The sequence below is a fragment of the Euprymna scolopes genome, chromosome 7 (genome assembly GCF_053919585.1).
Source record: "Euprymna scolopes isolate OS-2025 chromosome 7, ASM5391958v1, whole genome shotgun sequence".
Classification (NCBI taxonomy): Eukaryota; Metazoa; Mollusca; class Cephalopoda; order Sepiida; family Sepiolidae; genus Euprymna; species Euprymna scolopes.
Genome location: NC_136488.1, coordinates 32,943,659 through 32,966,320, shown reverse-complemented (window position 1 = coordinate 32,966,320; position 22,662 = coordinate 32,943,659). Strand labels below are relative to the sequence as shown.

At 39.3% G+C, this 22,662-nt stretch overlaps 54 non-coding genes across 54 annotated transcripts; all 54 read left to right on the top strand.

Moving 5' to 3' along the window:
- The first annotated feature begins 86 nt into the window (after nt 1–86).
- Trnag-gcc (transfer RNA glycine (anticodon GCC)) lies at nt 87–157 on the top strand. Its single transcript has one exon. It is a non-coding gene; the product is annotated as a tRNA-Gly (tRNA).
- Nucleotides 158–747: 590 nt separating this feature from the next.
- Nucleotides 748–818, top strand: Trnag-ccc (transfer RNA glycine (anticodon CCC)). The gene has a single exon. It is a non-coding gene; the product is annotated as a tRNA-Gly (tRNA).
- A 149-nt stretch (nt 819–967) lies between these two features.
- On the top strand, nt 968–1,038 carry Trnag-gcc (transfer RNA glycine (anticodon GCC)). The gene has a single exon. It is a non-coding gene; the product is annotated as a tRNA-Gly (tRNA).
- A 1,251-nt stretch (nt 1,039–2,289) lies between these two features.
- Trnag-gcc (transfer RNA glycine (anticodon GCC)) lies at nt 2,290–2,360 on the top strand. Its single transcript has one exon. It is a non-coding gene; the product is annotated as a tRNA-Gly (tRNA).
- A 589-nt stretch (nt 2,361–2,949) lies between these two features.
- Trnag-acc (transfer RNA glycine (anticodon ACC)) lies at nt 2,950–3,020 on the top strand. The gene has a single exon. It is a non-coding gene; the product is annotated as a tRNA-Gly (tRNA).
- Nucleotides 3,021–3,170: 150 nt separating this feature from the next.
- Nucleotides 3,171–3,241, top strand: Trnag-gcc (transfer RNA glycine (anticodon GCC)). Its single transcript has one exon. It is a non-coding gene; the product is annotated as a tRNA-Gly (tRNA).
- A 590-nt stretch (nt 3,242–3,831) lies between these two features.
- Trnag-gcc (transfer RNA glycine (anticodon GCC)) lies at nt 3,832–3,902 on the top strand. Its single transcript has one exon. It is a non-coding gene; the product is annotated as a tRNA-Gly (tRNA).
- A 149-nt stretch (nt 3,903–4,051) lies between these two features.
- Nucleotides 4,052–4,122, top strand: Trnag-gcc (transfer RNA glycine (anticodon GCC)). The gene has a single exon. It is a non-coding gene; the product is annotated as a tRNA-Gly (tRNA).
- Nucleotides 4,123–4,272: 150 nt separating this feature from the next.
- On the top strand, nt 4,273–4,343 carry Trnag-gcc (transfer RNA glycine (anticodon GCC)). The gene has a single exon. It is a non-coding gene; the product is annotated as a tRNA-Gly (tRNA).
- A 370-nt stretch (nt 4,344–4,713) lies between these two features.
- On the top strand, nt 4,714–4,784 carry Trnag-gcc (transfer RNA glycine (anticodon GCC)). The gene has a single exon. It is a non-coding gene; the product is annotated as a tRNA-Gly (tRNA).
- A 149-nt stretch (nt 4,785–4,933) lies between these two features.
- On the top strand, nt 4,934–5,004 carry Trnag-gcc (transfer RNA glycine (anticodon GCC)). The gene has a single exon. It is a non-coding gene; the product is annotated as a tRNA-Gly (tRNA).
- Nucleotides 5,005–5,153: 149 nt separating this feature from the next.
- Trnag-gcc (transfer RNA glycine (anticodon GCC)) lies at nt 5,154–5,224 on the top strand. Its single transcript has one exon. It is a non-coding gene; the product is annotated as a tRNA-Gly (tRNA).
- A 368-nt stretch (nt 5,225–5,592) lies between these two features.
- Trnac-gca (transfer RNA cysteine (anticodon GCA)) lies at nt 5,593–5,663 on the top strand. The gene has a single exon. It is a non-coding gene; the product is annotated as a tRNA-Cys (tRNA).
- A 1,030-nt stretch (nt 5,664–6,693) lies between these two features.
- On the top strand, nt 6,694–6,764 carry Trnas-gcu (transfer RNA serine (anticodon GCU)). The gene has a single exon. It is a non-coding gene; the product is annotated as a tRNA-Ser (tRNA).
- Nucleotides 6,765–6,913: 149 nt separating this feature from the next.
- Trnag-gcc (transfer RNA glycine (anticodon GCC)) lies at nt 6,914–6,984 on the top strand. The gene has a single exon. It is a non-coding gene; the product is annotated as a tRNA-Gly (tRNA).
- A 149-nt stretch (nt 6,985–7,133) lies between these two features.
- Nucleotides 7,134–7,204, top strand: Trnag-gcc (transfer RNA glycine (anticodon GCC)). The gene has a single exon. It is a non-coding gene; the product is annotated as a tRNA-Gly (tRNA).
- Nucleotides 7,205–7,794: 590 nt separating this feature from the next.
- Trnag-gcc (transfer RNA glycine (anticodon GCC)) lies at nt 7,795–7,865 on the top strand. Its single transcript has one exon. It is a non-coding gene; the product is annotated as a tRNA-Gly (tRNA).
- A 150-nt stretch (nt 7,866–8,015) lies between these two features.
- On the top strand, nt 8,016–8,086 carry Trnas-gcu (transfer RNA serine (anticodon GCU)). The gene has a single exon. It is a non-coding gene; the product is annotated as a tRNA-Ser (tRNA).
- A 370-nt stretch (nt 8,087–8,456) lies between these two features.
- On the top strand, nt 8,457–8,527 carry Trnag-gcc (transfer RNA glycine (anticodon GCC)). The gene has a single exon. It is a non-coding gene; the product is annotated as a tRNA-Gly (tRNA).
- Nucleotides 8,528–9,337: 810 nt separating this feature from the next.
- Nucleotides 9,338–9,408, top strand: Trnag-gcc (transfer RNA glycine (anticodon GCC)). Its single transcript has one exon. It is a non-coding gene; the product is annotated as a tRNA-Gly (tRNA).
- A 370-nt stretch (nt 9,409–9,778) lies between these two features.
- On the top strand, nt 9,779–9,849 carry Trnag-gcc (transfer RNA glycine (anticodon GCC)). The gene has a single exon. It is a non-coding gene; the product is annotated as a tRNA-Gly (tRNA).
- Nucleotides 9,850–9,998: 149 nt separating this feature from the next.
- Trnag-gcc (transfer RNA glycine (anticodon GCC)) lies at nt 9,999–10,069 on the top strand. Its single transcript has one exon. It is a non-coding gene; the product is annotated as a tRNA-Gly (tRNA).
- Nucleotides 10,070–11,092: 1,023 nt separating this feature from the next.
- On the top strand, nt 11,093–11,163 carry Trnag-gcc (transfer RNA glycine (anticodon GCC)). Its single transcript has one exon. It is a non-coding gene; the product is annotated as a tRNA-Gly (tRNA).
- A 369-nt stretch (nt 11,164–11,532) lies between these two features.
- Trnag-ucc (transfer RNA glycine (anticodon UCC)) lies at nt 11,533–11,603 on the top strand. Its single transcript has one exon. It is a non-coding gene; the product is annotated as a tRNA-Gly (tRNA).
- Nucleotides 11,604–11,752: 149 nt separating this feature from the next.
- On the top strand, nt 11,753–11,823 carry Trnag-gcc (transfer RNA glycine (anticodon GCC)). The gene has a single exon. It is a non-coding gene; the product is annotated as a tRNA-Gly (tRNA).
- A 149-nt stretch (nt 11,824–11,972) lies between these two features.
- Trnag-gcc (transfer RNA glycine (anticodon GCC)) lies at nt 11,973–12,043 on the top strand. Its single transcript has one exon. It is a non-coding gene; the product is annotated as a tRNA-Gly (tRNA).
- A 590-nt stretch (nt 12,044–12,633) lies between these two features.
- On the top strand, nt 12,634–12,704 carry Trnag-gcc (transfer RNA glycine (anticodon GCC)). The gene has a single exon. It is a non-coding gene; the product is annotated as a tRNA-Gly (tRNA).
- Nucleotides 12,705–13,293: 589 nt separating this feature from the next.
- On the top strand, nt 13,294–13,364 carry Trnag-gcc (transfer RNA glycine (anticodon GCC)). The gene has a single exon. It is a non-coding gene; the product is annotated as a tRNA-Gly (tRNA).
- Nucleotides 13,365–13,733: 369 nt separating this feature from the next.
- On the top strand, nt 13,734–13,804 carry Trnag-gcc (transfer RNA glycine (anticodon GCC)). Its single transcript has one exon. It is a non-coding gene; the product is annotated as a tRNA-Gly (tRNA).
- Nucleotides 13,805–14,173: 369 nt separating this feature from the next.
- Trnag-ucc (transfer RNA glycine (anticodon UCC)) lies at nt 14,174–14,244 on the top strand. The gene has a single exon. It is a non-coding gene; the product is annotated as a tRNA-Gly (tRNA).
- Nucleotides 14,245–14,393: 149 nt separating this feature from the next.
- Nucleotides 14,394–14,464, top strand: Trnag-gcc (transfer RNA glycine (anticodon GCC)). Its single transcript has one exon. It is a non-coding gene; the product is annotated as a tRNA-Gly (tRNA).
- A 150-nt stretch (nt 14,465–14,614) lies between these two features.
- On the top strand, nt 14,615–14,685 carry Trnas-gcu (transfer RNA serine (anticodon GCU)). Its single transcript has one exon. It is a non-coding gene; the product is annotated as a tRNA-Ser (tRNA).
- A 149-nt stretch (nt 14,686–14,834) lies between these two features.
- On the top strand, nt 14,835–14,905 carry Trnag-gcc (transfer RNA glycine (anticodon GCC)). Its single transcript has one exon. It is a non-coding gene; the product is annotated as a tRNA-Gly (tRNA).
- Nucleotides 14,906–15,054: 149 nt separating this feature from the next.
- Trnag-gcc (transfer RNA glycine (anticodon GCC)) lies at nt 15,055–15,125 on the top strand. Its single transcript has one exon. It is a non-coding gene; the product is annotated as a tRNA-Gly (tRNA).
- A 154-nt stretch (nt 15,126–15,279) lies between these two features.
- Trnag-gcc (transfer RNA glycine (anticodon GCC)) lies at nt 15,280–15,350 on the top strand. Its single transcript has one exon. It is a non-coding gene; the product is annotated as a tRNA-Gly (tRNA).
- A 149-nt stretch (nt 15,351–15,499) lies between these two features.
- Trnag-gcc (transfer RNA glycine (anticodon GCC)) lies at nt 15,500–15,570 on the top strand. The gene has a single exon. It is a non-coding gene; the product is annotated as a tRNA-Gly (tRNA).
- An 811-nt stretch (nt 15,571–16,381) lies between these two features.
- Trnag-gcc (transfer RNA glycine (anticodon GCC)) lies at nt 16,382–16,452 on the top strand. The gene has a single exon. It is a non-coding gene; the product is annotated as a tRNA-Gly (tRNA).
- A 368-nt stretch (nt 16,453–16,820) lies between these two features.
- Trnag-ucc (transfer RNA glycine (anticodon UCC)) lies at nt 16,821–16,891 on the top strand. Its single transcript has one exon. It is a non-coding gene; the product is annotated as a tRNA-Gly (tRNA).
- Nucleotides 16,892–17,040: 149 nt separating this feature from the next.
- Trnag-ucc (transfer RNA glycine (anticodon UCC)) lies at nt 17,041–17,111 on the top strand. Its single transcript has one exon. It is a non-coding gene; the product is annotated as a tRNA-Gly (tRNA).
- A 148-nt stretch (nt 17,112–17,259) lies between these two features.
- Trnag-gcc (transfer RNA glycine (anticodon GCC)) lies at nt 17,260–17,330 on the top strand. The gene has a single exon. It is a non-coding gene; the product is annotated as a tRNA-Gly (tRNA).
- Nucleotides 17,331–17,699: 369 nt separating this feature from the next.
- Nucleotides 17,700–17,770, top strand: Trnag-ucc (transfer RNA glycine (anticodon UCC)). The gene has a single exon. It is a non-coding gene; the product is annotated as a tRNA-Gly (tRNA).
- Nucleotides 17,771–17,918: 148 nt separating this feature from the next.
- Trnag-gcc (transfer RNA glycine (anticodon GCC)) lies at nt 17,919–17,989 on the top strand. The gene has a single exon. It is a non-coding gene; the product is annotated as a tRNA-Gly (tRNA).
- A 149-nt stretch (nt 17,990–18,138) lies between these two features.
- Nucleotides 18,139–18,209, top strand: Trnag-gcc (transfer RNA glycine (anticodon GCC)). Its single transcript has one exon. It is a non-coding gene; the product is annotated as a tRNA-Gly (tRNA).
- An 810-nt stretch (nt 18,210–19,019) lies between these two features.
- Nucleotides 19,020–19,090, top strand: Trnag-gcc (transfer RNA glycine (anticodon GCC)). Its single transcript has one exon. It is a non-coding gene; the product is annotated as a tRNA-Gly (tRNA).
- Nucleotides 19,091–19,458: 368 nt separating this feature from the next.
- Nucleotides 19,459–19,529, top strand: Trnag-ucc (transfer RNA glycine (anticodon UCC)). Its single transcript has one exon. It is a non-coding gene; the product is annotated as a tRNA-Gly (tRNA).
- Nucleotides 19,530–19,678: 149 nt separating this feature from the next.
- Nucleotides 19,679–19,749, top strand: Trnag-ucc (transfer RNA glycine (anticodon UCC)). Its single transcript has one exon. It is a non-coding gene; the product is annotated as a tRNA-Gly (tRNA).
- Nucleotides 19,750–19,897: 148 nt separating this feature from the next.
- Nucleotides 19,898–19,968, top strand: Trnag-gcc (transfer RNA glycine (anticodon GCC)). The gene has a single exon. It is a non-coding gene; the product is annotated as a tRNA-Gly (tRNA).
- Nucleotides 19,969–20,117: 149 nt separating this feature from the next.
- Trnag-gcc (transfer RNA glycine (anticodon GCC)) lies at nt 20,118–20,188 on the top strand. The gene has a single exon. It is a non-coding gene; the product is annotated as a tRNA-Gly (tRNA).
- A 591-nt stretch (nt 20,189–20,779) lies between these two features.
- Nucleotides 20,780–20,850, top strand: Trnag-gcc (transfer RNA glycine (anticodon GCC)). Its single transcript has one exon. It is a non-coding gene; the product is annotated as a tRNA-Gly (tRNA).
- A 369-nt stretch (nt 20,851–21,219) lies between these two features.
- Nucleotides 21,220–21,290, top strand: Trnag-ucc (transfer RNA glycine (anticodon UCC)). Its single transcript has one exon. It is a non-coding gene; the product is annotated as a tRNA-Gly (tRNA).
- A 148-nt stretch (nt 21,291–21,438) lies between these two features.
- Trnag-gcc (transfer RNA glycine (anticodon GCC)) lies at nt 21,439–21,509 on the top strand. Its single transcript has one exon. It is a non-coding gene; the product is annotated as a tRNA-Gly (tRNA).
- Nucleotides 21,510–21,659: 150 nt separating this feature from the next.
- On the top strand, nt 21,660–21,730 carry Trnac-gca (transfer RNA cysteine (anticodon GCA)). The gene has a single exon. It is a non-coding gene; the product is annotated as a tRNA-Cys (tRNA).
- A 149-nt stretch (nt 21,731–21,879) lies between these two features.
- On the top strand, nt 21,880–21,950 carry Trnag-gcc (transfer RNA glycine (anticodon GCC)). The gene has a single exon. It is a non-coding gene; the product is annotated as a tRNA-Gly (tRNA).
- A 590-nt stretch (nt 21,951–22,540) lies between these two features.
- On the top strand, nt 22,541–22,611 carry Trnag-gcc (transfer RNA glycine (anticodon GCC)). The gene has a single exon. It is a non-coding gene; the product is annotated as a tRNA-Gly (tRNA).
- The last annotated feature ends 51 nt before the right edge of the window (nt 22,612–22,662 follow it).

The window sequence follows — 22,662 nt, the reverse complement described above, 5'->3', positions numbered from 1 at the left end:
ATTTGGATTCCTTTTGTTGGAATGACATTCAAAGCATTAATGACAAAATGGCAAAGGAAAGTATTATGTTCTGTGAACGATATATCGCATCGGTGGTTCAGTGGTAGAATGCTCGCCTGCCACGCGGGCGGCCCGGGTTCGATTCCCGGTCGATGCAAAGAAATTTTGTAAAACTCATTAATGAAGAATACATAAAAAACGAAGTAAATAATGAGAGTGTAATTTCGATTCCTTTTGTTGGAATGACATTCAAAGCATTAATGACAAAATGGCAAAGGAAAGAATTATGTTCTGTGAACGATATATCGCATCGGTGGTTCAGTGGTAGAATGCTCGCCTGCCACTGTGGCGGCCCGGGTTCGATTCCCGGTCGATGCAATGAAATTTTGTCAAACTCATTAATGAAGAATACATCAAAAATTAGTAAATAATGAGAGTGTAAGTTGGATTCCTTTTGTTGGAATGACATTCAAAGCATTAATAACAAAATGGCAAAGGTTAGAATTATGTTCTGTGAACGATATATCGCATCGGTGGTTCAGTGGTAGAATGCTCGCCTGCCACTGTGGCGGCCCGGGTTCGATTCCCGGTCGGTGCAATGAAATTTTGTCAAACTCATTAATGAAGAATACATAAAAACGAAGTAAATAATTAGAGTGTAATTTCGATTCCTTTTGTTGGAATGACATTCAAAGCATTAATGACAAAATGGCAAAGGAAAGAATTATGTTCTGTGAACGATATATCGCATCGGTGGTTCAGTGGTAGAATGCTCGCCTCCCACGCGGGCGGCCCGGGTTCGATTCCCGGTCGATGCAATGAAATTTTGTCAAACTCATTAATGAAGAATACATCAAAAATTAGTAAATAATGAGAGTGTAATTTCGATTCCTTTTGTTGGAATGACATTCAAAGCATTAATGAAAAAATGGCAAAGGAAAGAATTATGTTCTGTGAACGATATATCGCATCGGTGGTTCAGTGGTAGAATGCTCGCCTGCCACGCAGGCGGCCCGGGTTCGATTCCCGGTCGATGCAATAAAATTTTGTCAAACTCATTAATGAAGAATACATCAAAAATAAGTAAATAATGAGAGTGTAATTTCGATTCCTTTTGTTGGAATGACATTCAAAGCATTAATGACAAAATGGCAACGGAAAGAAATATGTTCTGTGAACGATATATCGCATCGGTGGTTCAGTGGTAGAAGGCTGGCCTGCCACGCGGGCGGCCCGGATTCGATTCCGGGTCGATGCAATGAAATTTTTTCTAACTCATTAATGAAGAATACATAAAAAACGAAGTAAATAATGAGAGTGTAATTTCGATTCCTTTTGCTGGAATGACATTCAAAGCATTAATGACAAAATGGCAAAGGAAAGAATTATGTTCTTTGAACGATATATCGCATCGGTGATTCAGTGGTAGAATGCTCGCCGACAATGCAGGCGGGCCGGGTTCGATTCCCGGTCGAAGGAATGAAATTTTGTCAAACTCATTAATGAAGAATACATCAAAAACGAAGTAAATAATGAGCGTGTAATTTCGATTCCTTTTGTTGGAATGACATTCAAAGCATTAATGACAAAATGGCAAAGGAAAGAATTGTGTTCTGCGAGAGATATGTCGCATTGGTGGTTCAGTTGTAGAATGCTCGGCTGCCACACGGGCGGCCAAGGTTCGATTCCCGGTCGATGCAATGAAATATTGTCAAACTCATTAATGAAGAATACATCAAAAATAAGTAAATAATGAGAGTGTAATTTCGATTCCTTTTGTTGGAATGACATTCAAAGCATTAATGACAAAATGACAAAGGAAAGAAATATGTTCTGTTAACGATATATCGCATCGGTGGTTCAGTGGTAGAATGCTCGCCCGCCACGCGGGCGGCCCGTGTTCGATTCCCGGTCGATGCAATGAAATTTTGTCAAACTCATTAATGAAGAATACATCAAAAATAAGTAAATAATGAGAGTGTAATTTCGATTCCTTTTATTGGAATGACATTCAAAGCATTAATGACAAAATGGCAAAGGAAAGAATTATGTTCTGTGAACCATATATCGCATCGGTGGTTCAGTGGTAGAATGCTCGGCTGCAACACGGAGGGCCCGGGTTCGATTCCGGGTCGATGCAATGAAATTTTGTCAAACTCATTAATCAAGAATACATCAAAAATAAGTAAATAATGAGAGTATAATTTCGATTCCTTTTGTTGGAATGACATTCAAAGCATTAATGACAAAATGGCAAAGGAAAGAATTATGTTCTGTGAACGATATATCGCATCGGTGGTTCAGTGGTAGAATGCTCGCCTGCCACGCGGGCGGCCCGGGTTCGATTCCCGGTCGATGCAATGAAATTTTGTCAAACTCATTAATGAAAAATACATCAAAAACGAAGTAAATAATGAGAGTGTAATTTCGATTCCTTTTGTTGGAATGACATTCAAAGCATTAATGACAAAATGGCAAAGGAAAGAATTATGTTCTGTGAACGATATAACGTATCGGTGGTTCAGTGGTAGAATGCTCGCCTGCCACGCAGGCGGCCCGGGTTCGATTCCCGGTCGATGCAATGAAATTTTGTCAAACTCATAATGAAGAATACATCAAAAAGAAGTAAATAATGAGAGTGTGATTTCGATTCCTTTTGTTGGAATGACATTCAAAGCATTAATGACAAAATGGCAAAGGACAGAATTATGTTCTGTGAACGATATATCGCATCGGTGGTTCAGTGGTAGAATGCTCGGCTGAAACATGGGGGGCCCGGGTTCGATTCCGGGTCGATGCAATGAAATTTTGTCAAACTCATTAATCAAGAATACATCAAAAATCATTAAATAATGAGAGTGTAATTTCGATTCCTTTTGTTGGAATGACATTCAAAGCATTAATGACAAAATGGCAAAGGAAAGAATTATGTTCTGTGAACGATATATCGCATCGGTGGTTCAGTGGTAGAATCCTCGCCTACCACGCGGGCGGCCCGGGTTCGATTCCCGGTCGATGCAATGAAATTTTGTCAAACTCATTAATGAAGAATACATAAAAAACGAAGTAAATAATGAGAGTGTAATTTCGATTCCTTTTGTTGGAATGACATTCAAAGCATTAATGACAAAATGGCAAAGGAAAGAATTATGTTCTGTGAACGATATATCGCATCGGTGGTTCAGTGGTAGAATGCTCGCCTGCCACGCGGGCGGCCCGGGTTCGATTCCCGGTCGATGCAATGAAATTTTGTCAAACTCATTAATGAAGAATACATCAAAAATAAGTAAATAATGAGAGTGTAATTTCGATTCCTTTTGTTGGAATGACATTCAAAGCATTAATGACAAAATGGCAAAGGAAAGAATTATGTTCTGTGAACGATATATCGCATCGGTGATTCAGTGGTAGGATGCTTGCCTGCCACGCGGGCGGCCCGGGTTCGATTCCCGGTCGATGCAATGAAATTTTGTCAAACTCATTAATGAAGAATACATCAAAAATAAGTAAATAATGAGAGTGTAATTTCGATTCCTTTTGTTGGAATGACATTCAAAGCATTAATGACAAAATGACAAAGGAAAGAATTATGTTCAGTGACCGATATATCGCATCGGTGGTTCAGTGGTAGAATGCTCGCCTGCCACGCGGGCGGCCGGGGTTCAATTCCCGGTCCCATGCAATGAAATTTTGTCAAACTCATTAATGAAGAATACATCAAAAATAAGTAAATAATGAGAGTGTAATTTCGATTCCTTTTGTTGGAATGACATTCAAAGCATTAATGACAAAATGGCAAAGGAAAGAATTATGTTCTGTGAACGATATATCGCATCGGTGGTTCAGTGGTAGAATGCTCGCCTGCCACGCGGGCGGCCTGGGTTCGATTCCCGGTCGATGCAATGAAATTTTGTCAAACTCATTAATGAAGAATACATCAAAAATAAGTAAATAATGAGAGTGTAATTTCGATTCCTTTTGCTGGAATGACATTCAAAGCATTAATGACCAGATGGCAAAGGAAAGAATTATGTTCTGTTAACGATATATCGCATCGGTGGTTCAGTGGTAGAATGCTCGCCTGCCACGCGGGCGGCCCGGGTTCGATTCCCGGTCGATGCAATGAAATTTTGTCAAACTCAATTATGAAGAATACATAAAAAACGAAGTAAATAATGAGAGTGTAATTTCGATTCCTTTTGTTGGAATGACATTCAAAGCATTAATGACAAAATGGCAAAGGAAAGAATTATGTTCTGTGAACGATATATCGCATCGGTGGTTCAGTGGTAGAATGCTTGCCTGCCACGCGGGCGGCCCGGGTTCGATTCCCGGTCGATGCAATGAAATTTTGTCAAACTCATTAATGAAGAATACATCAAAAATAAGTAAATAATGAGAGTGTAATTTCGATTCCTTTTGTTGGAATGACATTCAAAGCATTAATGACAAAATGGCAAAGGAAAGAATTATGTTCTGTGAACGATATAGCGCATCGGTGGTTCAGTAGTAGAATGCTCGCCTGCCACGCGGGACGCCCGGGTTCAATTCCCGGTCCCATTCAATGAAATTTTGTCAAACTCATTAATGAAGAATACATCAAAAATAAGTAAATAATGAGAGTGTAATTTCGATTCCTTTTGTTGGAAATACATTCAAAGCATTAATGACAAAATGGCAAAGGAAAGAATTATGTTCTGTGAACGATATATCGCATCGGTGGTTCAGTGGTAGAATGCTCGCCTGCCACGCGGGCGGCCTGGGTTCGATTCCCGGTCGATGCAATGAAATTTTGTCAAACTCATTAATGAAGAATACATCAAAAATAAGTAAATAATGAGAGTGTAATTCGGATTCCGTTTGTTGGAATGACATTCAAAGCATTCATGACAAAATGGCAAAGGAAAGAATTATGTTCTGTGAATGATATATCGCATCGGTGGTTCAGTGGTAGAATGCTCGCCTGCCACGCGGGCGGCCCGGGTTCGATTCCCGGTCGATGCAATGAAATTTTGTCAAACTCATTAATCAAGTATGCATCAAAAATAAGTAAATAATGAGAGTGTAATTTCGATTCCTTTTGACGGAATGACATTCAAAGCATTAATGACAAAATGGCAAAGGAAAGAATTATGTTCTGTGAACGATATATCGCATCGGTGGTTCAGTGGTAGAATGCTCGCCTGCCACGCGGGCGGCCCGGGTTCGATTCCCGGTCGATGCAATGAAATTTTGTCAAACTCATTAATGAAGAATACATCAAAAATAAGTAAATAATGAGAGTGTAATTTCGATTCCTTTTGTTGGAATGACATTCAAAGCATTAATGACAAATTGGCAAAGGAAAGAATTATGTTCTGTAAACGATATATCGCATCGGTGGTTCAATGGTAGAATGCTCGCCTGCCACGACGCGGCCCGGGTTCGATTCCCGGTCGATGCAATGAAATTTTGTCAAACTCATTAATGAAGAATACATCAAAAATAAGTAAATAATGAGAGTGTAATTCCGATTCCTTTTGTTGGAATGACATTCAAAGCATTCATGAAAAAATAGCAAAGGAAAGAAGTATGTTCTGTGAACGATATATCGCATCGGAGGTTCAGTGGTAGAATGCTCGCCTGCAACGCGGGCGGCCCGGGTTCGATTCCCGGTCGATGCAATGAAATTTTGTCAAACTCATTAATGAAGAATACATCAAAAATAAGTAAATAATGAGAGTGTAATTTCGATTCCTTTTGTTGGAATGACATTCAAAGCATTAATGACAAAATGGCAAAGGAAAGAATTATGTTCTGTTAACGATGTATCGCATCGGTGGTTCAGTGGTAGAATGCTCGCCTGCCACGCGGGTGGCCCGGGTTCCACTCCTGGTTGATGCAATGGAGTTTTGTCAAACTCATTAATGAAGAATACATCAAAAATAAGTAAATAATGAGAGTGTAATTTCGATTCCTTTTGTTGGAATGACATTCAAAGCATTAATGACAATATTCCAAAGGAAAGAATTATGTTCTGTGAACGATATATCGCATCGGTGGTTCAGTGGTAGAATGCTCGCCTGCCACGCGGGCGGCCCGGGTTCAATTCCCGATCCCATGCAATGAAATTTTGTCAAACTCATTAATGAAGAATACATAAAAAACGAAGTAAATAATGAGAGTGTAATTTCGATTCCTTTTGTTGGAATGACATTCAAAGCATTAATGACAAAATGGCAAAGGAAATCATTATGTTCTGTGAACGATATATCGCATCGGTGGTTCAGTGGTAGAATGCTCGCCTGCCACGCGGGGGGCCCGGGTTCGATTCCGGGTCGATGCAATGAAATTTTTTCAAACTCATTAATCAAGAATACATCAAAAATAATTAAATAATGAGAGTGTAATTTCGATTCCTTTTGTTGGAATGACATTCACAGCATTAATGACAATTGGCAAAGGAAAGAATTATGTTCAGTAAACGATATATCGCATCGGTGGTTCAGTGGTAGAATGCTCGCCTGCCACGCGGGCGGCCCGGTTCGATTCCCGGTCGATGCAATGAAATTTTGTCAAACTCATTAATGAAGAATACATAAAAAACGACGTAAATAATGAGAGTGTAATTTCGATTCCTTTTGTTGGAATGACATTCAAAGCATTAATGACAAAATGGCAAAGGAAAGAATTATGTTCTGTGAACGATATATCGCATCGGTGGTTCAGTGGTAGAATGCTCGCCTGCTACGCGGGCTGCCCGGGTTCGATTCCCGGTCGATGCAATGAAATTTTGTCAAACTCATTAATGAAGAATACATAAAAAATAAGTAAATAATGAGAGTGTAATTTCGATTCCTTTTGTTGGAATGACATTCAAAGCATTAATGACAAAATGGCAAAGGAAAGAATTATGTTCTGTGAACGATATATCACATCGGTGGTTCAGTGGTAGAATGCTCGCCTGCCACGCGGGCGGCCCGGGTTCGATTCCCGGTCGATGCAATGAAATTTTGTCAAACTCATTAATGAAGAATACATCAAAAATAAGTAAATAATGAGAGTGTAATTTCGATTCCTTTTGTTGGATTGACATTCAAAGCATTAATGACAAATTGGCAAAGGAAAGAATTATGTTCTGCGAACGATATATCGCATCGGTGGTTCAGTGGTAGAATGCTCGCCTGCCACGCGGGCGGCCCGGGTTCGATTCCCGGTCGATGCAATGAAATTTTGTCAAACTCATTAATGAAGAATACATCAAAAATAAGTAAATAATGAGAGTGTAATTTCGATTCCTTTTGTTGGAATGACATTCAAAGCATTAATGACAATATTGCAAAGGAAAGAATTATGTTCTGTGAACGATATATCGCATCGGTGGTTCAGTGGTAGAATGCTCGCCTGCCACGCGGGCGGCCCGGGTTCAATTCCCGATCCCATGCAATGAAATTTTGTCAAACTCATTAATGAAGAATACATAAAAAATAATTAAATAATGAGAGTGTAATTTCGATTCCTTTTGTTGGAATGACATTCACAGCATTAATGACAAAATAGCAAAGGAAAGAATTATGTTCAGTGAACGATATATCGCATCGGTGGTTCAGTGGTAGAATGCTCGCCTGCCACGCGGGGGGCCCGGGTTCGATTCCGGGTCGATGCAATGAAATTTTGTCAAACTCATTAATCAAGAATACATAAAAAATAAGTAAATAATGAGAGTGTAATTTCGATTCCTTTTGTTGGAATGACATTCACAGCATTAATGACAAAATAGCAAAGGAAAGAATTACGTTCAGTGAACGATATATCGCATCGGTGGTTCAGTGGTAGAATGCTCGCCTGCCACGTGGGCGGCCCGGGTTCGATTCCCGGTCGATGCAATGAAATTTTGTCAAACTCATTAATGAAGAATACATAAAAAACGACGTAAATAATGAGAGTGTAATTTCGATTCCTTTTGTTGGAATGACATTCAAAGCATTAATGACAAAATGGCAAAGGAAAGAATAATGTTCTGTGAACGATATATCGCATCGGTGGTTCAGTGGTAGAATTCTCGCCTGCTACGCAGGCGGCCCGGGTTCGATTCCCGTTCGATGCAATGAAATTTTGTCAAACTCATTAATGAAGAATACATAAAAAATAAGTAAATAATGAGAGTGTAATTTCGATTCCTTTTGTTGGAATGACATTCAAAGCATTAATGACAAAATGGCAAAGGAAAGAATTATGTTCTGTGAACGATATATCGCATCGGTGGTTCAGTGGTAGAATGCTCGCCTGCCACGCGGGCGGCCCGGGTTCGATGCCGAGTCGATGCAATGAAATTTTGTCAACCTCATTAATGAAGAATACATAAAAAAATAAGTAAATAATGAGAGTGTAATTTCGATTCCTTTTGTTGGAATGACATTCAAAGCATTAATGACAAAATGGCAAAGGAAAGAATTATGTTCTGTGAACGATATATCGCATCGGTGGTTCAGTGGTAGAATGCTCGCCTGCCACGCGGGCGGCCCGGGTTCGATTCCCGGTCGATGCAATGAAATTTTGTCAAACTCATTAATGAAGAATACATCAAAAATAAGTAAATAATGAGAGTGTAATTTCGATTCCTTTTGTTGGAATGACATTCAAAGCATTAATGACAAATTGGCAAAGGAAAGAATTATGTTCTGCGAACGATATATCGCATCGGTGGTTCAGTAGTAGAATGCTCGCCCGCCACGCGGGCGGCCCGGGTTCGATTCCCGGTCGATGCAATGAAATTTTGTCAAACTCATTAATGAAGAATACATCAAAAATAAGTAAATAATGAGAGTGTAATTTCGATTCCTTTTGTTGGAATGACATTCAAAGCATTAATGACAATATTGCAAAGGAAAGAATTATGTTCTGTGAACGATATATCGCATCGGTGGTTCAGTGGTAGAATGCTCGCCTGCCACGCGGGCGGCCCGGGTTCAATTCCCGATCCCATGCAATGAAATTTTGTCAAACTCATTAATGAAGAATACATAAAAAATAATTAAATAATGAGAGTGTAATTTCGATTCCTTTTGTTGGAATGACATTCACAGCATTAATGACAAAATAGCAAAGGAAAGAATTATGTTCAGTGAACGATATATCGCATCGGTGGTTCAGTGGTAGAATGCTCGCCTGCCACGCGGGGGGCCCGGGTTCGATTCCGGGTCGATGCAATGAAATTTTGTCAAACTCATTAATCAAGAATACATAAAAAATAAGTAAATAATGAGAGTGTAATTTCGATTCCTTTTGTTGGAATGACATTCACAGCATTAATGACAAAATGGCAAAGGAAAGAATTACGTTCAGTGAACGATATATCGCATCGGTGGTTCAGTGGTAGAATGCTCGCCTGCCACGTGGGCGGCCCGGGTTCGATTCCCGGTCGATGCAATGAAATTTTGTCAAACTCATTAATGAAGAATACATAAAAAATAAGTAAATAATGAGAGTGTAATTTCGATTCCTTTTGTTGGAATGACATTCAAAGCATTAATGACAAAATGGCAAAGGAAAGAATTATGTTCTGTGAACGATATATCGCATCGGTGGTTCAGTGGTAGAATGGTCGCCTGCCACGCGGGCGGCCCGGGTTCGATGCCGAGTCGATGCAATGAAATTTTGTCAACCTCTTTAATGAAGAATACATAAAAAAATAAGTAAATAATGAGAGTGTAATTTCGATTCCTTTTGTTGGAATGACATTCAAAGCATTAATGACAAAATGGCAAAGGAAAGAATTATGTTCTGTGAACGATATATCGCATCGGTGGTTCAGTGGTAGAATGCTCGCCCGCCACGCGGGCGGCCCGGGTTCGATTCCCGGTCGATGCAATGAGATTTTGTCAAACTCATTAATGAAGAATACATCAAAAATAAGTAAATAATGAGAGTGTAATTTCGATTCCTTTTGTTGGAATGACATTCAAAGCATTAATGACAAAATGGCAAAGGAAAGAATTATGTTCTGTGAACGATATATCGCATTGGTGGTTCAGTGGTAAAATGCTCGCCTGCCACGCGGGCGGCCCGGGTTCGATTCCCGGTCGATGCAATGAAATTTTGTCAAACTCATTAATGAAGAATACATCAAAAATAAGTAAATAATGAGAGTGTAATTTCGATTCCTTTTATTGGAATGACATTCAAAGCATTAATGACAAAATGGCAAAGGAAAGAATTATGTTCTGTGAACGATATATCGCATCGGTTGTTCAGTGGTAGAATGCACGCCTGCCACGCGGGCGGCCCGGGTTCAATGCCCGATCTCATGCAATGAAATTTTGTCAAACTCATTAATGAAGAATACATAAAAAACGAAGTAAATAATGAGAGTGTAATTTCGATTCCTTTTGTTGGAATGACATTCAAAGCATTAATGACAAAATGGCAAAGGAAAGAATTATGTTCTGTGAACGATATATCGCATCGGTTGTTCAGTGGTAGAATTCTCGGCTGTAACACGGGGGGCCCGGGTTCGATTCCGGGTCGATGCAATGAAATTTTGTCAAACTCATTAATGAAGAATACATCAAATATAAGTAAATAATGAGAGTGTAATTTCGATTCCTTTTGTTGGAATCACATTCAAAGCATTAATGACAAAATGGCAAAGGAAAGAATTATGTTCTGTGAACGATATATCGCATCGGTTGTTCAGTGGTAGAATGCTCGCCTTCAACGCGGGCGGCCCGGGTTCGATTCCCGGTCGATGCAATGAAATTTTGTCAAACTCATTAATGAAGAATACATCAAAAATAAGTAAATAATGAGAGTGTAATTTCGATTCCTTTTGTTGGAATGACATTCAAAGCATTAATGACAAAATGGCAAAGGAAAGAATTATGTTCTGTGAACGATATATCGCATCGGTGGTTCAGTGGTAGAATGCTCGCCTGCCACGCGGGACGCCCGGGTTCGATTCCCCGTCGATGCCATTAAATTTTGTCAAACTCATTAATGAAGAATACATAAAAAACAAGTAAATATTGAGAGTGTAATTTCGATTCCTTTCGTTGGAATGGCATTCAAAGCATTAATGGCAAAGGAAAGAATTATGTTCTGTGAACGATATATCGCATCGGTGGTTCAGTGGTAGAATACTCGCCTGCCACGCGGGCGGCCCGGGTTCGATTCCCGGTCGATGCAATGAAATTTTGTCAAACTCATTAATGAAGAATACATCAAAAATAAGTAAATAATGAGAGTGTAATTTCGATTCCTTTTGTTGGTATGACATTCAAAGCATTAATGACAAAATGGCAAAGGAAAGAATTATGTTCTGTGAACGATATATCGCATCGGTGGTTCAGTGGTGGAATTCTCGGCTGTAACACGGGGGGCCCGGGTTCGATTCCGGGTCGATGCAATGAAATTTTGTCAAACTCATTAATGAAGAATACATAAAAAATAAGTAAATAATGAGAGTGTAATTTCGATTCCTTTTGTTGGAATGACATTCAAAGCATTAATGACAAAATGGCAAAGGAAAGAATTATGTTCTGTGAACGATATATCGCATCGGTTGTTCAGTGGTAAAATGCTCGCCTTCCACGCGGGCGGCCCGGGTTCGATTCCCGGTCGATGCAATGAAATGTTGTCAAACTCATTAATGAAGAATACATCAAAAATAAGTAAATAATGAGAGTGTAATTTCGATTCCTTTTGTTGGAATGACATTCAAAGCATTAATGACAAAATGGCAAAGGAAAGAATTATGTTCTGTGAACGATATATCGCATCGGTGGTTCAGTGGTAGAATGCTCGCCTGCCACGCGGGCGGCCCGGGTTCGATTCCCGTTCGATGCAATGAAATTTTGTCAAACTCATTAATGAAGAATACATCAAAAATAAGTAAATAATGAGAGTGTAATTTCGATTCCTTTTGTTGGAATGACATTCAAAGCATTAATGACAAATTGGCAAAGGAAAGAATTATGTTCTGCGAACGATATATCGCATCGGTGGTTCAGTGGTAGAATGCTCGCCTGCCACGCGGGCGGCCCGGGTTCGATTCCCGGTCGATGCAATGAAATTTTGTCAAACTCATTAATGAAGAATACATCAAAAATAAGTAAATAATGAGAGTGTAATTTCGATTCCTTTTGTTGGAATGACATTCAAAGCATTAATGACAATATTGCAAAGGAAAGAATTATGTTCTGTGAACGATATATCGCATCGGTGGTTCAGTGGTAGAATGCTCGCCTGCCACGCGGGCGGCCCGGGTTCAATTCCCGATCCCATGCAATGAAATTTTGTCAAACTCATTAATGAAGAATACATAAAAAATAATTAAATAATGAGAGTGTAATTTCGATTCCTTTTGTTGGAATGACATTCACAGCATTAATGACAAAATAGCAAAGGAAAGAATTATGTTCAGTGAACGATATATCGCATCGGTGGTTCAGTGGTAGAATGCTCGCCTGCCACGCGGGGGGCCCGGGTTCGATTCCGGGTCGATGCAATGAAATTTTGTCAAACTCATTAATCAAGAATACATAAAAAATAATTAAATAATGAGAGTGTAATTTCGATTCCTTTTGTTGGAATGACATTCACAGCATTAATGACAAAATGGCAAAGGAAAGAATTACGTTCAGTGAACGATATATCGCATCGGTGGTTCAGTGGTAGAATGCTCGCCTGCCACGCGGGCGGCCCGGGTTCGATTCTCGGTCGATGCAATGAGATTTTGTCAAACTCATTAATGAAGAATACATCAAAAATAAGTAAATAATGAGAGTGTAATTTCGATTCCTTTTGTTGGAATGACATTCAAAGCATTAATGACAAAATGGCAAAGGAAAGAATTATGTTCTGTGAACGATATATCGCATCGGTTGTTCAGTGGTAGAATTCTCGGCTGTAACACGGGGGGCCCGGGTTCGATTCCGGGTCGATGCAATGAAATTTTGTCAAACTCATTAATGAAGAATACATCAAAAATAAGTAAATAATGAGAGTGTAATTTCGATTCCTTTTGTTGGAATCACATTCAAAGCATTAATGACAAAATGGCAAAGGAAAGAATTATGTTCTGTGAACGATATATCGCATCGGTTGTTCAGTGGTAAAATGCTCGCCTTCAACGCGGGCGGCCCGGGTTCGATTCCCGGTCGATGCAATGAAATTTTGTCAAACTCATTAATGAAGAATACATCAAAAATAAGTAAATAATGAGAGTGTAATTTCGATTCCTTTTGTTGGAATGACATTCAAAGCATTAATGACAAAATGGCAAAGGAAAGAATTATGTTCTGTGAACGATATATCGCATCGGTGGTTCAGTGGTAGAATGCTCGCCTGCCACGCGGGCGGCCCGGGTTCGATTCCCGGTCGATGCAATGAAATTTTGTCAAACTCATTAATGAAGAATACATCAAAAATAAGTAAATAATGAGAGTGTAATTTCGATTCCTTTTGTTGGAATGACATTCAAAGCATTAATGACAAAATGGCAAAGGAAAGAATTATGTTCTGTGAACGATATATCGCATCGGTGGTTCAGTGGTAGAATGCTCGCCTGCCACGCGGGACGCCCGGGTTCGATTCCCCGTCGATGCCATTAAATTTTGTCAAACTCATTAATGAAGAATACATAAAAAACAAGTAAATAATGAGAGTGTAATTTCGATTCCTTTCGTTGGAATGGCATGCAAAGCATTAATGACAAAATGGCAAAGGAAAGAATTATGTTCTGTGAACGATATATCGCATCGGTGGTTCAGTGGTAGAATGCTCGCCTGCCACGCGGGCGGCCCGGGTTCGATTCCCGGTCGATGCAATGAAATTTTGTCAAACTCATTAATGAAGAATACATCAAAAATAAGTAAATAATGAGAGTGTAATTTCGATTCCTTTTGTTGGAATGACATTCAAAGCATTAATGACAAAATGGCAAAGGAAAGAATTATGTTCTGTGAACGATATATCGCATCGGTGGTTCAGTGGTGGAATTCTCGGCTGTAACACGGGGGGCCCGGGTTCGATTCCGGGTCGATGCAATGAAATTTTGTCAAACTCATTAATGAAGAATACATAAAAAATAAGTAAATAATGAGAGTGTAATTTCGATTCCTTTTGTTGGAATGACATTCAAAGCATTAATGACAAAATGGCAAAGGAAAGAATTATGTTCTGTGAACGATATATCGCATCGGTTGTTCAGTGGTAAAATGCTCGCCTTCCCCGCGGGCGGCCCGGGTTCGATTCCCGGTCGATGCAATGAAATGTTGTCAAACTCATTAATGAAGAATACATCAAAAATAAGTAAATAATGAGAGTGTAATTTCGATTCCTTTTGTTGGAATGACATTCAAAGCATTAATGACAAAATGGCAAAGGAAAGAATTATGTTCTGTGAACGATATATCGCATCGGTGGTTCAGTGCTAGAATGCTCGCCTGCCACGCGGGCGGCCCGGGTTCGATTCCCGGTCGATGCAATGAAATTTTGTCAAACTCATTAATGAAGAATACATAAAAAACGACGTAAATAATGAGAGTGTAATTTCGATTCCTTTTGTTGGAATGACATTCAAAGCATTAATGACAAAATGGCAAAGGAAAGAATAATGTTCTGTGAACGATATATCGCATCGGTGGTTCAGTGGAAGAATTCTCGCCTGCTACGCAGGCGGCCCGGGTTCGATTCCCGGTCGATGCAATGAAATTTTGTCAAACTCATTAATGAAGAATACATCAAAAATAAGTAAATAATGAGAGTGTAATTTCGATTCCTTTTGTTGGAATGACATTCAAAGCATTAATGACAAAATGGCAAAGGAAAGAATTATGTTCTGTGAACGATATATCGCATCGGTGGTTCAGTGGTAGAATGCTCGCCTGCCACGCGGGCGGCCCGGGTTCGATTCCCGGTCGATGCAATGAGATTTTGTCAAACTCATTAATGAAGAATACATCAAAAATAAGTAAATAATGAGAGTGTAATTTCGATTCCTTTTGTTGGAATGACATTCAAAGCATTAATGACAAAATGGCAAAGGAAAGAATTATGTTCTGTGAACGATATATCGCATCGGTGGTTCAGTGGTAGAATGCTCGCCTGCCACGCGGGCGGCCCGGGTTCGATTCCCGGTCGATGCAATGAAATTTTGTCAAACTCATTAATGAAGAATACATCACATCAGAAATAAGTAAATAATGAGAGTGTAATTTCGATTCCTTTTGTTGGAATGACATTCAAAGCATTAATGACAAAATTGCCAAGGAAAGAATTATGTTCTGTGAACGATATATCGCATCGGTGGTTCAGTGGTAGAATGCTCGCCTGCCACGCGGGCGGCCCGGGTTCGATTCCCGGTCGATGCAACGAAATTTTGTCAAACTCATTAATGAAGAATACATCAAAAATAAGTAAATAATGAGAGTGTAATTTCGATTCCTTTTGTTGGAATGACATTCAAAGCATTAATGACAAAATGGCAAAGGAAAGAATTATGTTCTGTTAACGATATATCGCATCGGTGGTTCAGTGGTAGAATGCTCGCCTGCCACGCGGGCGGCCCGTGTTCGATTCCCGGTCGATGCAATGAAATTTTGTCAAACTCATTAATGAAGAATACATCAAAAATAAGTAAATAATGAGAGTGTAATTTCGATTCCTTTTATTGGAATGACATTCAAAGCATTAATGACAAAATGGCAAAGGAAAGAATTATGTTCTGTGAACGATATATCGCATCGGTTGTTCAGTGGTAGAATGCACGCCTGCCACGCGGGCGGCCCGGGTTCAATGCCCGATCTCATGCAATGAAATTTTGTCAAACTCATTAATGAAGAATACATAAAAAACGAAGTGAATAATGAGAGTGTAATTTCGATTCCTTTTGTTGGAATGACATTCAAAGCATTAATGACAAAATGGCAAAGGAAAGAATTATGTTCTGTGAACGATATATCGCATCGGTTGTTCAGTGGTAGAATTCTCGGCTGTAACACGGGGGGCCCGGGTTCGATTCCGGGTCGATGCAATGAAATTTTGTCAAACTCATTAATGAAGAATACATCAAAAATAAGTAAATAATGAGAGTGTAATTTCGATTCCTTTTGTTGGAATCACATTCAAAGCATTAATGACAAAATGGCAAAGGAAAGAATTATGTTCTGTGAACGATATATCGCATCGGTTGTTCAGTGGTAAAATGCTCGCCTTCAACGCGGGCGGCCCGGGTTCGATTCCCGGTCGATGCAATGAAATTTTGTCAAACTCATTAATGAAGAATACATCAAAAATAAGTAAATAATGAGAGTGTAATTTCGATTCCTTTTGTTGGAATGACATTCAAAGCATTAATGACAAAATGGCAAAGGAAAGAATTATGTTCTGTGAACGATATATCGCATCGGTGGTTCAGTGGTAGAATGCTCGCCTGCCACGCGGGCGGCCCGGGTTCGATTCCCGGTCGATGCAATGAAATATTGTCAAACTCATTAATGAAGAATACATCAAAAATAAGTAAATAATGAGAGTGTAATTTCGATTCCTTTTGTTGGAATGACATTCAAAGCATTAATGACAAAATGGCAAAGGAAAGAATTATGTTCTGTGAACGATATATCGCATCGGTGGTTCAGTGGTGGAATTCTCGGCTGTAACACGGGGGCCCGGGTTCGATTCCGGGTCGATGCAATGAAATTTTGTCAAACTCATTAATGAAGAATACATAAAAAATAAGTAAATAATGAGAGTGTAATTTCGATTCCTTTTGTTGGAATGACATTCAAAGCATTAATGACAAAATGGCAAAGGAAAGAAGTATGTTCTGTGAACGATATATCGCATCGGTTCTTCAGTGGTAAAATGCTCGCCTTCCACGCGGGCGGCCCGGGTTCGATTCCCGGTCGATGCAATGAAATTTTGTCAAACTCATTAATGAAGAATACATAAAAAATAAGTAAATAATGAGAGTGTAATTTCGATTCCTTTTGTTGGAATGACATTCAAAGCATTAATGACAAAATGGCAAAGGAAAGAATTATGTTCTGTGAACGATATATCGCATCGGTTGTTCAGTGGTAAAATGCTCGCCTTCCACGCGGGCGGCCCGGGTTCGATTCCCGGTCGATGCAATGAAATGTTGTCAAACTCATTAATGAAGAATACATCAAAAATAAGTAAATAATGAGAGTGTAATTTCGATTCCTTTTGTTGGAATGACATTCAAAGCATTAATGAAAAATGGCAAAGGAAAGAATTATGTTCTGTGAACGATATATCGCATCGGTGGTTCAGTGGTAGAATGCTCGCCTGCCACGCGGGCGGCCCGGGTTCGATTCCCGGTCGATGCAATGAAATTTTGTCAAACTCATTAATGAAGAATACATCAAAAATAAGTAAATAATGAGAGTGTAATTTCGATTCCTTTTGTTGGAATGACATTCAAAGCATTAATGACAAAATGGCAAAGGAAAGAATTATGTTCTGTTAACGATATATCGCATCGGTGGTTCAGTGGTGGAATTCTCGGCTGTAACACGGGGGGCCCGGGTTCGATTCCGGGTCGATGCAATGAAATTTTGTCAAACTCATTAATGAAGAATACATAAAAAATAAGTAAATAATGAGAGTGTAATTTCGATTCCTTTTATTGGAATGACATTCAAAGCATTAATGAAAAAATGGCAAAGGAAAGAATTATGTTCTGTGAACGATATATCGCATCGGTTGTTCAGTGGTAAAATGCTCGCCTTCCACGCGGGCGGCCCGGGTTCGATTCCCGGTCGATGCAATGAAATGTTGTCAAACTCATTAATGAAGAATACATCAAAAATAAGTAAATAATGAGAGTGTAATTTCGATTCCTTTTGTTGGAATGACATTCAAAGCATTAATGAAAAATGGCAAAGGAAAGAATTATGTTCTGTGAACGATATATCGCATCGGTGGTTCAGTGGTAGAATGCTCGCCTGCCACGCGGGCGGCCCGGGTTCGATTCCCGGTCGATGCAATGAAATTTTGTCAAACTCATTAATGAAGAATACATCAAAAATAAGTAAATAATGAGAGTGTAATTTCGATTCCTTTTGTTGGAATGACATTCAAAGCATTAATGACAAAATGGCAAAGGAAAGAATTATGTTCTGTTAACGATATATCGCATCGGTAGTTCAGTGGTAGAATGCTCGCCTGCCACGCGGGCGGCCCGTGTTCGATTCCCGGTCGATGCAATGAAATTTTGTCAAACTCATTAATGAAGAATACATCAAAAATAAGTAAATAATGAGAGTGTAATTTCGATTCCTTTTATTGGAATGACATTCAAAGCATTAATGACAAAATGGCAAAGGAAAGAATTATGTTCTGTGAACGATATATCGCATCGGTTGTTCAGTGGTAGAATGCACGCCTGCCACGCGGGCGGCCCGGGTTCAATGCCCGATCTCATGCAATGAAATTTTGTCAAACTCATTAATGAAGAATACATAAAAAACGAAGTAAATAATGAGAGTGTAATTTCGATTCCTTTTGTTGGAATGACATTCAAAGCATTAATGACAAAATGGCAAAGGAAAGAATTATGTTCTGTGAACGATATATCGCATCGGTTGTTCAGTGGTAGAATTCTCGGTTGTAACCCGGGGGCCCGGGTTCGATTCCGGGTCGATGCAATGAAATTTTGTCAAACTCATTAATGAAGAATACATCAAAAATAAGTAAATAATTAGAGTGTAATTTCGATTCCTTTTGTTGGAATCACATTCAAAGCATTAATGACAAAATGGCAAAGGAAAGAATTATGTTCTGTGAACGATATATCGCATCGGTTGTTCAGTGGTAAAATGCTCGCCTTCAACGCGGGCGGCCCGGGTTCGATTCCCGGTCGATGCAATGAAATTTTGTCAAACTCATTAATGAAGAATACATCAAAAATAAGTAAATAATGAGAGTGTAATTTCGATTCCTTTTGTTGGAATGACATTCAAAGCATTAATGACAAAATGGCAAAGGAAAGAATTATGTTCTGTGAACGATATATCGCATCGGTGGTTCAGTGGTAGAATGCTCGCCTGCCACGCGGGCGGCCCGGGTTCGATTCCCGGTCGATGCAATGAAATTTTGTCAAACTCATTAATGAAGAATACATCAAAAATAAGTAAATAATGAGAGTGTAATTTCGATTCCTTTTGTTGGAATGACATTCAAAGCATTAATGACAAAATGGCAAAGGAAAGAATTATGTTCTGTGAACGATATATCGCATCGGTGGTTCAGTGGTGGAATTCTCGGCTGTAACACGGGGGCCCGGGTTCGATTCCGGGTCGATGCAATGAAATTTTGTCAAACTCATTAATGAAGAATACATAAAAAATAAGTAAATAATGAGAGTGTAATTTCGATTCCTTTTGTTGGAATGACATTCAAAGCATTAATGACAAAATGGCAAAGGAAAGAATTATGTTCTGTGAACGATATATCGCATCGGTTCTTCAGTGGTAAAATGCTCGCCTTCCACGCGGGCGGCCCGGGTTCGATTCCCGGTCGATGCAATGAAATTTTGTCAAACTCATTAATGAAGAATACATAAAAAATAAGTAAATAATGAGAGTGTAATTTCGATTCCTTTTGTTGGAATGACATTCAAAGCATTAATGACAAAATGGCAAAGGAAAGAATTATGTTCTGTGAACGATATATCGCATCGGTTGTTCAGTGGTAAAATGCTCGCCTTCCACGCGGGCGGCCCGGGTTCGATTCCCGGTCGATGCAATGAAATGTTGTCAAACTCATTAATGAAGAATACATCAAAAATAAGTAAATAATGAGAGTGTAATTTCGATTCCTTTTGTTGGAATGACATTCAAAGCATTAATGAAAAATGGCAAAGGAAAGAATTATGTTCTGTGAACGATATATCGCATCGGTGGTTCAGTGGTAGAATGCTCGCCTGCCACGCGGGCGGCCCGGGTTCGATTCCCGGTCGATGCAATGAAATTTTGTCAAACTCATTAATGAAGAATACATCAAAAATAAGTAAATAATGAGAGTGTAATTTCGATTCCTTTTGTTGGAATGACATTCAAAGCATTAATGACAAAATGGCAAAGGAAAGAATTATGTTCTGTTAACGATATATCGCATCGGTGGTTCAGTGGTAGAATGCTCGCCTGCCACGCGGGCGGCCCGTGTTCGATTCCCGGTCGATGCAATGAAATTTTGTCAAACTCATTAATGAAGAATACATCAAAAATAAGTAAATAATGAGAGTGTAATTTCGATTCCTTTTATTGGAATGACATTCAAAGCATTAATGACAAAATGGCAAAGGAAAGAATTATGTTCTGTGAACGATATATCGCATCGGTTGTTCAGTGGTAGAATGCACGCCTGCCACGCGGGCGGCCCGGGTTCAATGCCCGATCTCATGCAATGAAATTTTGTCAAACTCATTAATGAAGAATACATAAAAAACGAAGTAAATAATGAGAGTGTAATTTCGATTCCTTTTGTTGGAATGACATTCAAAGCATTAATGACAAAATGGCAAAGGAAAGAATTATGTTCTGTGAACGATATATCGCATCGGTGGTTCAGTGGAAGAATGCTCGCCTGCCACGCGGGACGCCCGAGTTCGATTCCCGGTCGATGCCATTAAATTTTGTCAAACTCATTAATGAAGAATACATCAAAAACAAGTAAATAATGAGAGTGTAATTTCGATTCCTTTCGTTGGAATAACATTCAAAGCATTAATGACAAAATGGCAAAGGAAAGAATTATGTTCTGTGAACGATATATCGCATCGGTGGTTCAGTGGTAGAATGCTCGCCTGCCACGCGGGCGGCCCGGGTTCGATTCCCGGTCGATGCAATGAAATTTTGTCAAACTCATTAATGAAGAATACATCAAAAATAAGTAAATAATGAGAGTGTAATTTCGATTCCTTTTGTTGGAATGACATTCAAAGCATTAATGACAAAATGGCAAAGGAAAGAATTATGTGCTGTGAACGATATATCGCATCGGTGGTTCAGTGGTGGAATTCTCGGCTGTAACACGGGGGGCCCGGGTTCGATTCCGGGTCGATGCAATGAAATTTTGTCAAACTCATTAATGAAGAATACATAAAAAATAAGTAAATAATGAGAGTGTAATTTCGATTCCTTTTGTTGGAATGACATTCAAAGCATTAATGACAAAATGGCAAAGGAAAGAATTATGTTCTGTGAACGATATATCGCATCGGTTGTTCAGTGGTAAAATGCTCGCCTTCCACGCGGGCGGCCCGGGTTCGATTCCCGGTCGATGCAATGAAATGTTGTCAAACTCATTAATGAAGAATACATCAAAAATACGTAAATAATGAGAGTGTAATTTCGATTCCTTTTGTTGGAATGACATTCAAAGCATTAATGAAAAATGGCAAAGGAAAGAATTATGTTCTGTGAACGATATATCGCATCGGTGGTTCAGTGGTAGAATGCTCGCCTGCCACGCGGGCGGCCCGGGTTCGATTCCCGGTCGATGCAATGTAATTTTGTCAAACTCATTAATGAAGAATACATAAAAAACGAAGTAAATAATGAGAGTGTAATTTCGATTCCTTTTGTTGGAATGACATTCAAAGCATTAATGACAAAATGGCAAAGGAAATAATTATGTTCTGTGAACGATATATCGCATCGGTTGTTCAGTGGTAGAATGCTCGCCTGCAACGCGGGCGGCCAAGGTTCGATTCCCGGTCGATGCAATGAAATTTTGTCAAACTCATTAATGAAGAATACATCAAAAATAAGTAAATAATGAGAGTGTAACTTCGATTCCTTTTGTTGGAATGACATTCAAAGCATTAATGACAAAATGGCAAAGGAAAAAATTATGTTCTGTGAACGATATATCGCATCGGTGGTTCAGTGGTAGAATGCTCGCCTGCCACGCGGGCTGCCCGGGTTCGATTCCCGGTCGATGCAATGAAATTTTGTCAAACTCATTAATGAAGTATACATCAAAAATAAGTAAATAATGAGAGTGTAATTTGTATTCATTTTTTGGAATGACATTCAAAGCATTAATGACAAAATGGCAAAGTAAAGAATTATTTTCTGTTAACGATATATCGCATCGGAGGTTCAGTGGTAGAAGGCTCGCTTACAACGCGGGCGGCCCGGGTTCGGTTCCCGGTCGATGCAATGAAATTTTGTCAAACTCATTAATGAAGAATACATAAAAAAACGAAGTACACAATGAGAGTGTAATTTCGATTCCTTTTGTTGGAATGACATTCAAAGCATTAATGACAAAATGGCAAAGGAAAGAATTATGTTCTGTGAACGATATATCGCATCGGTGGTTTAGTGGTAGAATGCTCGCCTCCCACGCAGGCGGCAGTGGTTCGATTCCCGGTCGATGCAATGAAATTTTGTCAAACTCATTAATGAAGAATACATAAAAAATAAGTAAATAATGAGAGTGTAATTTCGATTCCTTTTGTTGGAATGACATTCAAAGCATTAATGACAAAATGGCAAAAGAAATAATTATGTTCTGTGAACGATATATCGCATCGGTGGTTCAGTGGTAGAATGCTCGCCTGCCACGCGGGACGCCCGGGTTCGATTCCCGGTCGATGCAATGAAATTTTGTCAAACTCATTAATGAAGAATACATCAAAAATAAGTAAAT